General features: G+C 39.0%; 1 pseudogene; it reads right to left on the reverse strand.

The window, feature by feature from the left end:
- Positions 1 to 1071: 1071 nt before the first annotated feature.
- On the reverse strand, positions 1072 to 13748 carry LOC148036810 (FHA domain-containing protein FHA2-like; annotated as a pseudogene).
- Between the last annotated feature and the right edge of the window lie 1836 nt (positions 13749 to 15584).

The following is a 15584-nucleotide window of genomic DNA, read 5'->3' on the forward strand; positions in this document are numbered from 1 at the left end:
TGCATGTATTTCATTGGTACATCAATGGCTAGCCACTCCTTTTTGTGCATTACACAAAACTATCCACTCACCTCCTACTTGTCAAATTCAATGACACTAAGATAGTTCTATCCCACATTGAACACCACATTAAAGAATTTGGGAACCTCCTAAGTCCCACTTTCAAATAAGGGATAAAGATTTGGCCATGTGGCTAAATCTTAATCCATGCTTCAAAGTGGAACTTGGAAGACAACCTATATGGTAATTAGAGTAGACTCCACTTTCAAGGGTACAAGATTTGATCATGTGGCCAAATATTAACTATATTGGGAATTCCCAAACTATACGTGAATTCCCAAATTCCCTAATACAATGTTATTGGATAATCCCCTGTTAGAATATCAAGCTCTCGTTACTCTTTAGTCAGTCTATCTATATGTGTGTGACAGACATTAGCTGGATATAGTTGTACACTTGTGTGACATTCAATAAGTCGGTATAGTCAATGACTTAACCACAATTAGTCTTGGTTAGTCATACCTATGTGTGTAAGTCTCTTTTAGTTAGTATGACGAAAGAATAATGAAGAAAAACAACAATGAGCTGAGGCTCATCTTCCACTCCACTCTTTCTCTCTCCCTCTCTTCCAACATGGTATCAGAGCAGCAATCAGGATAGCATTCAAATATTGACAAGACTAGTCGTTGTCATTTACTCATCATCCTCATCACTAGGCTCCTCATCCCCATCAAGTGCGTCAGCACCGTTGCCCTGGTCATTGTTGTCATCTTCATCATCTTCTTCTTCTTCTCCATATTCATCATCATCATTTTTAAACTTATCCCCACTTGCAAAACCATTGTTGGCCTTGTTTTACTTCTTGTAAAGCTCCTAGAGAACATTAAAAACAATCTTCTTTGGGCCTTGTTATACTTCACTCCTTGTAAAGCTCCCAGACAACATGAGAAACGGTCTTCCTACAAGAAACATAGCACTTTTTAACACTGCCTCCAACAAATCCGAAGCTCAGTACAAGAGAGATTTCGCTGAAAAGTCCCCCAATTCAGCTTTCTAAAGTCAGAACTTGGGTCAAAGGGACACCAATTATACAAATTTTGAGGTTGTCCACCCCTTGGTCCTCGTGTTGATCACAAAATGCTCTAGATACCTCCTAAGTAATGCAAGAAGACTGGCCCAAGGCCTACTTTTATTGTCACCATCGACATCATCTGCTGTCAAGAACTTGCAAACTCTGGCTTGAGGCCATATACCACTATAATGCTCTACAAGCTCAGAATGAAGATTGGGCATTGGCATCCACTCCCCTTGGCCACATAAGTCGGATAGAACAATTGCCACAACTGATACCACCTCTTTTCTTCAGCTTGCATGGGTAAAGACTCTCCTCCAGTGTCTAGTCGTTTCATTAAGTCCACTTTTGGTTCTATGTTGAAGACTATGCTTGGCCTAATATGATTGTTAGCCATCATATATGATGTTGCATCATGTGGTGGGAGCCAAGGCACGGTCTTCAGTTCTATTGATTCATGTTTTTTCTAAGCCCTTGCCTTCTTCATCACAGGATGCTCCACAAAAGCCTTAGTCTTCAGCAGCACATGTGAAACTAAACCGTGTGTGCTTGTAATTGCAGGTGATGAGCCTGTTTTTGAGAACTGCCTTTTCTGCAATGGTCCTAGTACATGGGGAGGCAGGGGGATTGGCACAGGAGCAGTCAAGGGGAGTGGTATAGGAGTGGATGCAATGGTAGGCAAGACTAAGGTTGTCGATGCAGGAATAGTAACCAGAAGTGGTGGCAGTGAGGGAGGGGATGCTGATGGCTTGAGTATGCTTCTAACTGGCAAAATAAAATGGAATTTGTTGTCCCTGATTTGAAGCAAATATTGAGAGTGAAGCTTAAGAGACACATTATCTAGGTGATAGAGTGTCCCCTAAACATGGCAGCCATTCTTGCCCAAGACTTCCAATGCAAATCTCTTCTTCTCAAAGTCATAAAAGATTCTGGCATGCTCCTTGAAGTCCTTGAATGCATCAAACACATCATCCTTATGTTTCAGTATGTAAAGCCAAGTGTACTTGCTGAAATCATCAATGGAGGATACATAGTAATGAGCACCACCAAATGAAGCATTATGAGACAGACCCCATACATCTAAATGTATAAACTACAAGGGTCATGAGCTATTCTATACATGTCTCATAAATGGAAACCGTGCTTGCTTTCCAAACTGACATGCATCACATACATGTCCAAAGTCATGATACTTGAACTTAGGCAGTCCAAGCACAATCTCCTTCTGTTGCATAGATTTCAACTTTTGTACATTCACATGGCCAATCTGCTTATGCCATATCTCAACATCCCGTATAGCACCATCATCATGTGCAAACATGGCTGCTTTCAATTCTGGAATTGATGCATCAAGAGTAAACATTCTGCCATCTCTTCGGCCTCTAGCAATCAATTTGTAGCCATTACCATATTCTTCAACAAAGCATCCATCTCTATTAAATCTCACGTGCATATTCTGCTCTCTGTCCAGCTGACAAAAGATTCTTGGTTATGTGTGGTACTGGGGATGACACCCAACATGACATTCAGCACATAGGAATTGTTCTGTTGTTGATGCGTGATGGAAAGAAAAAGAGACTGCATGATGTACTACTGTTGCATTGTCTAGTACAGAAGCTGAGTACAGAGGAGCTGTCTTAGCAGCTTGCGAAGCAGTTTGGTTGATGAAACTGTTGAAAGACTTGGGAATACAGCTAGAAAGCAGAGTGAGATTGCATTGTGATAACCTCAGCAGTGTTATGTTGGCTAGCAATCCTATCTACCATGCTAGGTCCAAACATATTGAGGTTCACTACCATTTCATTGAATAAATGGTTCTTACAGGGCAGATTGACTTGATTCATGTGAAGACTGAATACCAGGTAGCAGACATATTTACCAAGTCACTTTGTAAAGAAAAGTTCATATACTTCAGATAGCTACTTGGAGTTTATCAGATGGTTTGAGCTTGAGGGGGAGTGTTAGAATATCAAGCTCCCGTTACTCTTCAGTCATTCTATCTTTATGTGTGTGACCGACATTAGCTGGATACAGCTATACACGTGTGTAACATTCAATAAGTCGGTGTAGTCAATGACTTAACCACAGTTAGTCTTGGTTAGTCATACCTATGTGTGTAAGTCTCTTTCAGTTAGTATGATGGAAGAATAATGGAAGAATAACAACAATGAGCTGAGGCTCATCTTCCGCTCCACTCTGTCGCTCTCCCTCTCTTCCAACATCTCCATCTTAATTAATGGCTTTGTTGCACACATCTGTCCCCCAATGAATATGAAATGACGCTTAGTCATGTTAGAGCATTGATCCAAATGGCAAACACGTTTGTCTTAATTTATATGCTTAGGTCCCTTATGGATTACATGGATATTGCTAAAAAATGGATGTTTGCTAACATCGCCACTCTAGAATGAGTTGTGATAAAGAAGCAAAAGTGAAGTATTTCTTATGTATGTCTAGGACCCCCACCCAAGCTTATAATGCCACCCTTACATTCATTTGGAGATTGTTCTATCATACTGACTACCAACCAAGTGATTACAATGGGTTGTTGAACTATGTTGGTGTTATTTTGTATTTTTCTTTTTTATGGTTGTAATAGTCAAAGAGTGTAACTCCTCCTTTCTAGGGATCTCTCATAAGGGGCTTTACTAGGAGATCTCGGGGTTTTGGAGTTATTTAGGGTATACAACATACGTGTCTTGCTATTTTAAAAACTACTAAAGGAAGATTATGGCTCATTGGACACTTGCTATCACTATGGCGATCAAAGGCTAGCACCATCTTGCTCATTTAAAGAAGTTATACAAATACCAACATTTTCTTTTAACAAGAGTAATAGGATATCTCAAAAAGATTGGATCATTTCAACCATCTAGGTCATTAGTCCAAACACTACAACCATTCAAAAGATTGATGGTATCTCACCCAAGGCTCATATGGTGCTAAACCAAGATTATGTTTACATTGGCATGTCTAAGCTTACAAGGGTGAGTATTTTACTATTGTTCTTAAATTAACCATGAGTTGTAGACCAATTCATACAAGGCATGCATGAGAACCTACAAGGTTTTTAATCCAAACATTGCCATGTGTGCCATTATACAGTATTCTATGTCTGCATGAAATGCATTAATCGGTTACAGCACCGAAAAAGTTAGAGAAAAGAGAGTAATGTTGCACAAAATAGGTATGTAGCTACTTGGTTTGAGGCGGCCTCTTTTTGCAACATGGTGGTCATTTCCAACATTTAGTGCTAGGATAAACAAGCTCATAACTATATTTAAATATTGCCTTTTGATGATTGACTGAAAGTGAAGAGGGGTGCATATGTGTGTGTGTTTGTGTGTACGCATGTGCACACGTGTTCATATATGTATGTGTGCACATGTATGTGCATGCAACATGTTCATATGTGTAGGGGGGTTAGAAAATCTAGGTTCTCATCCATATGGTTACTTCCAATTTCATTTCATTATATAGGGAATTTTGAGAGAACGCGGGGAATCTTCATAGGGACCTATGATTCCCTACAAGCAGAAGCAGGAAAGTATGTTCCTGTATACTCTTATATAGGAAATTTTTAAAGAATGTAGGAAATAGTCTATACTGACTTTTAATTTCCTACCATTAGATGTGGGGAATGTGATTCCCTAGTTGTGCATAGGGAATACATGCATTCACACATAGGAAATATTACAACATTTCGCAAGTTTTCCTGTATAGGGATTGATTTAAAAGTCCCTTGTGATATGGTCTTATGTGATTTTGAGGAGTTTAAACGGCCAATAGAGCGAATGTGTAGAAAACAGGCAGAGGCATGAGCATATCGTGCCTTTGGCTACAATGGTATGCTAGCATCTAAAGGACTCAAGTGCTAGGCAAGGGTATATGTGGGGGTTCTTCCTGTCCAGGTGTTGAAGATAGTTAACTCTCTAGCTAGAGAGAGCATTACTGATCATAGTCTGGGCTGCTACAAACTCAGCAGCTATGCTGCCACGTGATATTGAAGGCTTGCTGAATCATCCTGCAGAGCATTATTATCTAGGGTGATTGGTTTATGTTTAAGCCATGGTCTCGAGAAGGCAGCTCCGAACGTGAAGGTTGGTGCAGCAATAGTGGATCAAACAGCCATGATATGGGATCCGGGAAGTGGGTGGGGTGTATATTATTTGTCCCTGTGTGCGCTGCATGAGGGATGGGGGACTGGCAGCGAAGGCGAGGAGGAGAAGATGAGGAGGGGGGCTGCAGGCAAGGAAGCAGGTGGCCGATCGCGAGCATTAATTCCCAGAAGCATCGTTGTTTCCTCTGGCAGTGCTGCTACTATTTCTGACACCACTATCCATGATCCGGTTTACCGGATGGCACACTACTGGTTGTGGAGTCGGATAGTGGGCAGCTAATTATTATAGATATGGACCAAGGATGTGTCATGCATGAGAGAGCGCAAAATATACAATCAAGTAGAGCTATAGCAGACTAGTTAGACAAGGCTTCAGGAGTCGTGAAAGGAGCTGGCTGAGCGAGTTATACAAAGACTGCAGCATGATTGACAGATCCTCTCACTGATAGTTGGAGACCCACGGGGGTTGGAAGGTAACTTGGATATCAATACGGCAAGCTCTCCATGAGTACTCTAGCCTTGACATGTTTGATCAGTGATTTGGATGAAATCCGTGTGTCTGCAAGGCAAGCTCTTATCATTGCAAAACAATTTATCAGGTTTGAGTACGACTGAATCACCAAACCAGATGTTTGATTCACTTGATCAAAGGCCATGTAACACTTGCTAGCTGAGTACCTCAGACATCTATTTCCTTACGAGTCCGTTTCCCAGAGTAATCATGTATGTTGGGTTGTCACATGTTGTATGATGACAAAAGCAAAGTTCAAAATACGAGTTCTATGAGAACAAGTGCGCTCTGGTGTGTTGAAACTAATACTAAATTATAAATCACAAATCACCATGCTACCGTACCATTGTACGTACTATGTCCAATAGGAAATGCTCACACATTCTAAGGCTCATCTAAAATTAAGATTTGCTAGCAAAAATTAGGTGATGTGGTAATGTAGGGTATGATTGCGAAGCTAAGGGTAGCATTGGGTATGGTGGTTAGGGAGAACTTGTGGCCTTGACCTACACTCTTGGGTCTAAAAGACTAATGATTTTGACTACTAAATGTAACCATTGAGGCATTTTCATACACTCTTGTGATCAATACTAATATATATATATATATATATATATATATATATATATATATATATATATATATATATATATATATATATATATATATATATATATATATATATCTCTCTCTCTCTCTCTCTCTCTCTCTCTCTCCATTTAAAGAGCTTTGACCTAAGAGAATATAAGATGTAGAAGACTCATAAAAGGCTTTTCCATGTTGGCCTAGATTGTGTACTTCTTTGAGTGCCTATCTGAGAGAGTGCCTATTTAAAGAGCTTGAACCTAAGAGAATATAAGATGTAGACAACTCATAAAAGGCCTTTCCATGTTGGGCTAGATTCTATATTTCTCGAGTGTTTATGTGAGAGATTTCATTTTTTGTGCCCTAGTCATCTTTGAGCCTTGAGACTCTTAGTTTTCTCTTTTCCTTTTAAGTATCTTGATAGGTGTTAGTGCCTTCTATAGAAATCTCACCTCAACATAATTAACTAGAGGACCTTTAGGTGTAGTACCAAAGTATATGTCCTATGGTAGTTGCTTTTGTTTTTCTTTTTTCTTTTTTTACATTTTAATGTTTATTTAACACAAGGATGTGGATGCTATACATCAATTGGATCATGAGTAGAAAATTGCAAGGATTTTTATAAACAGTATTGACAACAAAGCATAAAATGCGTATGGGAGGCACTAAGATTGCATGTAGTAAACCCACTCTTACTCATATCATCTAGAAGGACCGAGAAATAAATGGATAGATGTAGGGCTCAAGCATATAGGTGAAATAGAGGCTTGTGGTGGCTATATTGACTAAGTAGGATAAATGGTATGGAGAGATAACTAGTTATAGTGGTTATGAAGGTGGAGTTAAGATAATTAGTGAAGAGATTAATAAAGGTGATGAAGGAGAAGATGAGGTTAGTAGATTAGAATAAATACCATGTAGTGTCATTATTGATATTCATGATTTTAGGAGTTGTGGTGGCACTTGGGCAAGCCATAATATGACACAAAATAACAGTGGTAAGAAAAATAGGAAGGATCAAATCCATAATGATTGAATGTATTATAATAAGGGACTCATATAGTAGAAATTCTTTTCAAAAAGTCCATCTAACATTGTAGTTGCATACAAAAAATTTCTATGAGAGTATGATTGGTAAAAATGTACTTCTTGTGCTTATCATGACAAAATGCATAGTCATTTGTAGGATTGATGGGGCTAACCAACCAAGAGACTATAAGTAAGAAGAAATAATGAATTTCTCGGAATGGAGAACTTGCTCGAAGTGCTCTAGCGTTAAGAAATCCAAAGGATGAGGAAGTATCTCATGGAATACATTCGCTTTGAGCACATTTAATTCAAGTGGATGTTATGATGGACAGGTGATTCTACTTGTTAAGGAACACACGTTGCATAGCCCAAGTGAATAGTTAGCAAAAGTGAGAATGATAGCAAATTGGGGTAGAAACAAAAGGGCCAAAGTTGATGGTGGGACTGGGACATCACTGGCAAGGTTTGCAAGGGTAGCCTACCATTCAATGTCCAAAGGGAGGGGGTGAGGCAATATACAATGGTCCAATAGATGGATGTTCATAAAAAGACAAGATGTCTAAGAGGTATTAAGTTTCCTTAACTTATCCCATAGAGTAGGCTTGGCCTATGAAGTTGTTGACATCATCTTTTTTGTGTGTTTTTAGCTTATTGGTGGGAAGCACTATTGCATTAAATATCTAACCTAATACTATACACTACAAGGATTTAAACATATAGCAACGGCGGGTAGCAACGCAGGTAGCGGCGTCGCTATTTGCATCACTATTTGCATCGCATTTGTGACGCAAATAGCGACGCGCCACAGGGAAAAAAAAGCAAGCTGAAACCTGAGCGTGGGTTCATTTTGCACATTTTCGTCGACCGTTTTGAAAGGGAGAGCAAGAGAAAGAGCGACCGTCGTGAGAGAGGAAGAGGAAGAAGGCTTGCCGCCGCCGCCGTTCGCGAAGGAGAGGAGGAGCCTTCATCTCGAAGAGGAGCCGCCAAACCCTCTCTATATCTCAACAGTGATTCCATTCTCTCCTTTTTTTGCTTGTTTAGGGTTTAATTCTCTCCTTCTTTTGCTTGTTTAGGAGAGGAAATGAGAGAGAAAGAGAGGGAGAGGGAGAGGGAGGGAGAGAAAGAGAAAGAGAAAGAGAAAGAGAGGGAGAGGGAGGGGGAGGAAATGAGAGAGGGAAAGAAAGAGAAAGAGAGGGAGAGGGAGAGGGAGAGGGAGAGGGAGAGGGATGGGGAGGAAATGAGAGAGGGAGAGGGAGGGAGAGTGCATTCTCTCTCTCCCTCTCCCTTTTGCTTTTATAATTTGTGTATATATATTGAGAGAGGGAGAGGAAATGAGAGAGAAAGAGAGGGAGAGGGAGAGGGAGGGGGAGGGAGGGAGGGAGAGGGAGGAAATGGAAGAGGGAGGGGGATGAAATGAGAGAACAAGAGAGAGGGAGAGGGAGGGAGAGAGAAAGAGAAAGAGAAAGAGAAAGAGAAAGAGAAAGAGAAAGAGAGGGAGTGGGAGGGGGGAGGAAATGAGAAAGGGAGAGAAAGAGAAAGAGAGGGAGAGGGAGAGGATGTGGATGTTCTTTATTTTATTTACATTTTAATGTTTATTTAACAAGAGGATGTGGATGTTATACATCAATTGGATCATGAGTAGAAAATTTCAAGGATTTTTATAAACAATGACAACAAAGCATAAAATGCGTATGGGAGGCACTAAGATTGCATGTAGTAAACCCACTCTTACTCATATCATCTAGAAGGACCAAGAAATAAATGGATAGATGTAGGGCTCAAGCATATAGGTGAAATAGAGGCTTGTGGTGGCTAGATTGACTAAGTAGGATAAATGGTATGGAGAGATAACTAGTTATAGTGGTTATGAAGGTGGAGTTAAGATAATTAGTGAAGAGATTAATAAAGGTGATGAAGGAGAAGATGAGGTTTTAGTAGATTAGAATAAATACCATGTAGTGTCATTATTGATATTCATGATTTTAGGAGTTGTGGTGGCACTTGGGCAAGCCATAATATGACACAAAATAACAATGGTAAGAATAATAGGAAGGATCAAATCCATGATGATTGAATGTATTATAACAAGGGACTCATATAGTAGAAATTCTTTTCAAAAATTCCATCTAACATTGTGGTTGCATACAAAAAATTTCTATGGGAGTATGATTGGTAAAAATGTACTTCTTGTGCTTATCATGACAAAATTCATAGTCATTTGTAGGATTGATGGGGCTAACCAACCAAGAGACTATAAGTAAGAAGAAATAATGAATTTCTCGGAATGGAGAACTTGCTCGAAGTGCTCTAGCGTTAAAAAATCCAAAGGATGAGGAAGTATCTCATGGAATACATTGTCTTTGAGCACATTCAATTCATGTTGGATGTTGTGATGGATAGGTGATTCTACTTGTTAAGGAACACACATTGCATAGCCCAAGTGAATAGTTAGCAAAAGTGATAATGATAGCAAGTTGGGGTAGAAACAAAAGGGCCAAAGTTGATGGTGGGACTGGGACATCACTGGCAAGGTTTGCAAGGGTAGCCTACCATTCAATGTCCAAAGGGAGGGGGTGAGGCAATATACAATGGTCCAATAGATGGATGTTCATAAAAAGACAAGATGTCTAAGAGGTATTAAGTTTCCTTAACTTATCCCATAGAGCAAGCTTGGCCTATGAAGTTATTGACATCATCTTTTTTGTGCTTTTTTAGCTTAACTTATCCCATAGAGCAGGCTTGGCCTATGAAGTTATTGACATCATCTTTTTTGTGCTTTTTTAGCTTATCGGTGGGAAGCACTCTTGCATTAAAGATCTAACCGAATACTATAGTTTGGTCTTTAGAGCAAACGGTTAGTTCCAACATGATTACAAGAAGCTTGCTTAGGATAGAAATTTTTTATTCAAGACAAATTTCTAAATTAAATACCGTAGTTAATACTTGAATATGAAAATATTAATTGGTATATTTTTTTAAATGTTATAATATTAGAGTGATCGTATAGATAGTTAAAATTTAAAAAAATTAATATTTGTTAAAAATGTATTTTCATTCTAGTTTGCTAATGCTCCCAATCATGTTTGATTTGGTGAAAGTTGACAACCATGGCAACATTAAAATTACCCTAGAGTGTCTAATGCCTTCATGTTGTTTTTGGCCTTCTTGTATTTTAAGATGCGCTCTCACTCTTAGGTCCTACTTTCATTGTAACTAATCTTGAAGTCTTGTAGCTGACCTTGAAAAGGGTTAACACTTTTATTATTAACTAAAATAACTTCATTCTTAATGAGAATTGGTATGATTTTTTAGCTAGTCGATTGTTTAGGTAATTCAAAACATATACTAATTTCCATCCATTTAGCTAAATTAAACATGGGACGGAAACAAGAGAAGTTGAGAATGAAAATGTAAGAATGTGTAAAGGAAAAACTTGTGCTTTTTGGTAACGTATTGATATGTTGAGTGAGTCTTGCTAAAATAACTATGTTACTTTTCACTCCTTTCTCAACAGAGGTACACTAGATAGACTTGAAATTTTACGTGGCTAACAAGTAGCCCTTGCATCCCCTTTCGTATCTCTCTTAAGGAAGCCTAGGGTGCTTCATGTATGCATCATGCGGGACTTGCAAAAATCTTTTATTATTTTCAAGATCTTTGACTCACTAACCTCATATGGCTACCTCTCATGCAACCATAACAAACACTCCCCTCAATGTTGATTTGTAGCTAGTGCTAGGATGAGAAGCACTAGTAAGACTTGAAATTTCAAGTGTCTAAGACATAACCCATTGCATCCCCTTCATATCTCTCTCAAGAAACCCTAAGACCCCAAATGTTGTTCTACACATATGCAACATGAGGAACTTGGGGTAGACTCTTATGATTTTAAAGAGCTTTAAATCACTACCCTCATATGGTTACCTCTCACATAGCCATAACAAGTGCTCCTCTCAACATTGATCTACAATCCACCATTCCCATGTAAGAAATGATAAATGTAAACCGATAATTGATTCATAGTGGACAAGAACTTACCTCTTCATTATAGTTGTCTTACAAGGCTCCTTGCTTGCACTATGATCTATGAGATGCTACAGTTTGATCCATTTCCTTACTTGCACCTTTAAATACAATATGCAGAAGAGAAGATAGAGAAAAGTGAGAGAAGTAGAGCAATACGAGCTTCACAACCTATTCCTCACTCTTTCTCAACTCAACCTCATACACACACCCTCAACTTTACCTCTTACCATGAAGGGATTGGAGAGGAAGAAAGTGGAATCATAAGAGCTTCTCCTTACCTAGTTTCTCACACTCACACTCACTCACACACTCTCTCTTCTTCACCCTTACATAAGCATGCAAAAGAGAAACAAGAATAAGGAGTCCCAAACTTTGTGCACACATCAATAGCTTTCTCTATTCTTTTTCATTCCTTTTCTTGGGCATCCAACTCACATTTGTGGCCTCGTGATCAATCTTCCTTTACTTCCATGTTTTTCATAAGGTCCACAGGCCATCTTAAGGTGAAAATAAAAGAAAGCGCCTTGCTTTACATTGGGAGTTTGCCACTACTAATACAATTTGCCTAGGAGGGAGCTTGGCTCTTGGATTTACATTACAAAATAATAGTTCAACCACTTTGTTATTCATGGCAAATAATGGTCCTTGCACTATCATAGCACAATCTAAAAAATAAAATCCATCTCAATTACTACCAATACATTGCATCATTGATTGATTTGCATCCTATTGCTTCTTATTGTTAACATTACGCCTTTCCTAGATGAGTGCTAGCCTCATGGCACTCATTGACATAGGTGGCATGCTTTCATTTGCATAAAATACATGGATGTTAAGGATTCTCTGGTTCTTCACAATCACCTAGTCAATGGCGCAAGGGATCTTGGTAGTCAATGATTGAAAGAATTGTTGATGTTTATTTAGAACAAGGTTACTAGAAGAAGATCATGTATGGTGGTGGACAAGTCACAACTCCTTACAATAGTTGGAGAATTTGGTTGAGTCAAGCTCTCTAGGTAGATTGTGCCCTAAATGAATGTGGGGGAGTTAGAGGAAGGGCTAGGACGTTAGGGATGGAGTTGGCTAACTAAGGTCCCCCAGATGTACCTAACTTGAGAATCCCTAAGTATAGTGCCATGAGTATGAGTACATATTGATTCCTTTTTTTTATTTTCCTTTAAAAAAACATGTGTCATATAAGAAGTATTTTAGCTTTACAACAATGACTACAAAAATTTATTGATTGGAAGTGTGAATGATGTGGAGATTCATTTTTTCATAGTGGTTATACATTTAGATGAACACTGTGCAAACATGGTTAATACACAAGCTTCAGTACTAAAGAATTTATTACATATAAGAACCATACTTTGAGATGAAGATTGAAATTTTAGGAGAAGTCATTGCACATTCTTCCAAGTAATATGGAACTTGATGTAGTAACCAAAGTAGATGATTGATGATGTCAACTTCTTATATTGATTATCTTCTTGTGTGCTGTTAAGGCCCAATTGAAATTTTGAAATTTTGACTTCAATTTTCACTACATAATGGCTCTAAAATTGTTAGTGGTGCACCTTCATGATTGCTTCCCCTTCCACCCATGCACAAAAATGTTGCACTGCTTCCAAGCATGGTAGAGGTATTGCTCTAATGGTGTGCATGGATTTTCTTTGAATATAAATAAGTAACTTTATTATGTACAACAATTGCAATGAGCTTATTGCTTATGTACAAGGTATGGTATAATGTTACTTCAAAATGCAACATAGTTGTTAAGATGTTGTGACAAATTAACTCGTAGGGTTAAGTATCTCACGATATTGAGTACCACGTTTCCTTGGTCCAGTCTAATCATGACATGCAACTCTTATTTTGTGAGAGTTTTTTCAAGAAAGGAGTGATGTAGGACTACTTAGCTACCTCTAAAGCACATATAGTGGCAAGTATTCAAAGGAAAGTCAAAGTGGCATACATTGGATCATGCGTGAACTTACATATAGCTCATCTTTGCTTTGAAACAATCTCATTAGCTAAATTTGATTCTAGCCTTTAAAGCTCAAATACGGTACAAATTTCTTTCAAACATGCTTCGTTCCTCAATTTTATTCTAGTACTTCCTTGATGGTTTTGGCAAAGCTCATAGAATGTGCAAGTCAAACAACATTTCTTACCTTTTTCTAGGTGCATGGTATATTGCTTACTAAGGTGTTCTTGAGCTTCCCATGAAACTAACCATTCCATGGATTCTATGTGTTCCTACCATGATTACAACATCTTTGCTCGGAAACAATCATTGGCTAACTTTTGATTTTAGCTATCAAAGCTTGAATAGTGTACCGTATCTCTCGAACATGCTTTGTTCCACTTTTTTTTTTTTGTTCTAGTTCTAGAACTTCCTCCATGGTTCTGTGGTAGAGCACTTCATAGAATATGTAAACCAAATAATGTTTTTGAGCTTCACCTAGGCACACACCACATTGCTCGCTAAGGTGTTCTTACACTTCCTGTGAAACTATCCATTCTATGGATTCCATGTGTTCTTCAACTACAATTCCAACATCAACTTCAGTGTAGACGTAGGCAAGTAATATCAATTCATCATTCAATTCCTTGAGGCATTTAGCCACAATTTGTTGAGTGGCAAGCTCAACACATGCATTGATGATGAACCGCCTGGTTAGATGGGTCCACACGTTTACACTTAGCACGTCAGTGGTCATTATGACTCCCACATGGCCACTGACTCTTTACTTATTATATTCAAGTTGTTACACCTATTTACAGCTCGCATAGTTATAGCGCCAGTCGACTAGTGTAGTCAGTTATGCATTGTTTGACTTAGTAGGTCACTTTCCTTTATGTTATATCTTATCTATACTTTGTGTACATTGTAAAGTGTGTGGAAGAAGAAGAAGAAACCAGCAAGAAAACGTTTGTGGCCTCCATCTCTCTTCTTGTCTCTTGAGTAAGCTTCTCCTTGTGCATTCTGTGTATGTTCGGCGCAGCATCTTGAGCAAGTCCCCCCACCACGTGATTCTTGACATGGTATCAAAGCCGCACCACTGATTGAGGCTGATTTTGAAGGCTAAAGCAAAGGAGAGGAGCCAAGGATTTGAGCAAGCAAGCAACAGGTAAGAAACTCTTCCATTCTCTACTTCTTCTCTTGGACAGTGCCTGTGGAGGCACCGGAAGCAAGACATCATCTGGTAGTCCTTGGTCTGGGAGACTAAGGAGTAGCTCTACATCTTCAGGTGCATCTAGTAGCACTACAGGTAAAGACAAAGGAAAGAATAAAGTGTCAGATGGCATTGATGTAGTTTTTTATGGAGACTCCAGTGGCTCAGAGAGCTTGGATGATGAGCTTGGCATTCCTTCTGTCAGGACACCAGGTGTATAGAGAGCTCATAGTAATGTAAAGGCTCCATTGAGTGATCTGGTGGTACACAGATCTAGCAGGGTCAAATACCTTGTTAAAAGATTTGGTTTTGAAGGTTATGCAACTCACCATTATGCTTATATGGTGAAACTAGTTGAGGATGTTGAGCCCACTTGTTTTGAGGATGCTATTGGTCATACTCATTGGGATGCAGCAATGGATGAGGAGATGGCTGCATTAGAGGCCAATAAGACTTGGGATCTAGTATCACTGCCGAAGGGCAAGAAAGCTATTAGATATAAGTGGGTTTATAAGATTAAGCACAATGCAAATGGTTCTATTAGTAGGTACAAAGCTAGGCTGGTTGCAAAAGGCTATGCCCAGACATATGGCATAGATTATGATGAAACCTTCAGTCCAGTTGCTAGGATGGCAACTATCATATGTGTGATTGCTTTGGCAGCAGCCAAAGGTTGGAGGTTGCAGAAAATGGATGTGAAGAATGCCTTCTTGCATGGTGATTTGCAGGAAGAAGTGTATATGGATCAGCCAATAGGTTATGAAGATTTAGAGCATCCCACGTATGTGTGCAGGTTGAAGAAGGTGCTCCATGGGCTCAAGCAAGCACCTAGAGCATGGTCTGACAAGATCAGAGAGTGTCTTGTCAATATTGGCTTTTATGTTTCTGATGCTGATCACTCACTTTATGTGAGAAAGGGAGATGCAGGTTTGGTCATCATAGTCATCTATGTGGATGACTTGATTATTATAGGTGATAGTGATAGTGGGATTGCTGAAGTCAAGGACTTTTTGAAGAAGAAGTTTAAGATGAAGGATTAGGTGAGCTAAGGTACTTCCTTGG

The sequence above is a fragment of the Lygodium microphyllum genome, chromosome 4 (genome assembly GCF_053477565.2).
Source record: "Lygodium microphyllum isolate KBCC chromosome 4, Lygodium_microphyllum_v1.1.10, whole genome shotgun sequence".
Classification (NCBI taxonomy): domain Eukaryota; kingdom Viridiplantae; phylum Streptophyta; class Polypodiopsida; order Schizaeales; family Lygodiaceae; genus Lygodium; species Lygodium microphyllum.